The sequence below is a fragment of the Pteropus alecto genome, unplaced genomic scaffold (assembly GCF_000325575.1).
Source record: "Pteropus alecto unplaced genomic scaffold, ASM32557v1 scaffold177, whole genome shotgun sequence".
NCBI lineage: Eukaryota > Metazoa > Chordata > Mammalia > Chiroptera > Pteropodidae > Pteropus > Pteropus alecto.
The window spans coordinates 1,808,634-1,810,408 of NW_006442207.1; the positions used below are offsets into that span (position 1 = coordinate 1,808,634).

A 1,775-nucleotide genomic window follows, 5' to 3' on the forward strand; every position below is an offset into this window, starting at 1 on the left:
GCGGTATGAGGTGCTATGGGAAAACCGGAGCTGATTTAAGGATAGTCCTGCCCTCCAGGAGCTCACAGTCTAAGGAGATAAGACAGAGGAAGACAAGTGTTAAGTGGGGCCCTCACAGGTGTTGGAGAGAGGTGTGAGCAATGTGATATAGGAAACATGAGAGAGAGAGAGGGGTCATTTCAGGCAGGGTAACGAGGGCAGCTGCGCAGAGGACGTGGCATTTGCCCTGGGCTCTCAATGAGAGACCCATTTCAACAATGGCAAACTGAGGGTGACACGGCGCTGCAGGTGGAGGGAATGACGAGAGCAAAGTCCCACAGAAAAGAAACCACTGTTTGGTCCAAAATCAGTGAGTAGCTCTCCAGGTGCAAACGGCATACACGTCCCTGCTCGTCTGATCCTCAAACGTCCTTGTGTAGTTGATGAGGCAGGTATAATTGTTTCCATTTTATAGATAAGAAAACCAAGGTGCGTAGAGGTAATATACATTTCCTGAAGTTTCACAGCTCAGATGCCGCGGAGATGCCCAGATTCAAACTCAGGCTTAAATTTCTCAGATCCACCGAAAGCTGAAAAGTTAAGAAAAGGTCAGATTGCCAAGGATCTTAAACTAAAAGCTGAAGAGGTTGCTATTTCCTCTGCAGTCACAGAGAGCCATCGAGGACTTTGAACAGAGCTGAAGATCCACGGGGCAGCTGTGAGCAGGAGAAGCCAGAGCAGAAAGCGGCTGGGTACAGGAAGACAAAGGAAGAGTCTGTGGCAGTCCCTCAGAGGTCCTTAGATCCAACCTGGGCCAAGAGCCAGAGGAGGATGGAGGACGAGGATGCAGGAAGGGGGGTTAGACTGCTCCATGCAGGAGGCAAGGAGGACCCTCCAAGGACCATTATGGCCGTGCTTCTCAAGGGCTGACTGATTCCTCCCAAGGGCAGCTGAGACTTTAGCATCAATGACGGCCCCGTTCAGAGCGATTACAACGAGCCAGGCACATTCACATACATTTCCTCATTTCATCCTCATTTCAACCCTATAAAGTAGCTGATCTTATTATCCCCATTTTACCGGGGAGCAAACTGAGGTACACAGTGGTTAAGGAACCTGGCCATGGTTACCCAAGCTTTGCCTAGAGTGTGAACAGGTCTCGCCACCCAGAGGCTGGACTCCTGACCACTACCTACAATCGCCCCTCTTAGATCGTATATGCCACTCAGATGGCCAGGGATGGTGACTCCCATCACCCATCAAAGTGCATCTGCCTGGCTTAGCTGCCCTTGGCCTGCAAAAACCTCCCCGGTCTGAGCCAAAGTTATCTTTTCCCTTCGTTACCTCCCACTGGGTCCTGAGGGATTCTGCTGCCACAGCCCAGCAGGCAGGAGGCCAGATCCAGGCTGTGATACAGAGAGAGAGAGTCCCTGTGAGCTGGAGACCCAGCCTGGGGCATCACAGCAGGAGACCTCAAACCAGGCCAAGCGCAGTGGGACAGAGATCAAAGGCAGCTGGGGTGGGGGTGGCGTGGGGGTGTGGCGGAGCAACAAGGAACAGAAATGAGCCGGGGTGAGGCTGGTCCCATATCATTCCTGTGGCTACATTGATGGGCTGGGGCTTCTTTGAAGGTCGGGGCCACCCCCCAACCTGGGGTACAAGGCGGAAGATCTTCTCCCCTTCCTGGGTCCCCCTGCCAGGAGCTGGGGGCTGAAGTTGTCTGTCAATAAATAAAGAGTTCAGTTTCCCAGTACCCCCGCAGTGACCGTTCCTCCTGGGAATTCCTTAAATTCCTG

At 52.9% G+C, this 1,775-nt stretch overlaps 1 long non-coding RNA gene across 5 annotated transcripts in view; it reads left to right on the top strand.

Moving 5' to 3' along the window:
• The window catches only part of LOC107196332, a 28,767-nt gene that overhangs the window by 24,739 nt on the left and 2,253 nt on the right, over nucleotides 1-1,775 (top strand). The window contains exon 3 of one of the 5 annotated variants that reach the window (XR_003042848.1): nucleotides 645-1,501. The exons of the other annotated variants lie outside the window; for them this stretch is intronic. This is a non-coding gene — a long non-coding RNA (uncharacterized LOC107196332). Of the gene's footprint in view, nucleotides 1-644; nucleotides 1,502-1,775 lie in introns of those variants that run through there. 5 annotated transcript variants of the gene reach the window in all.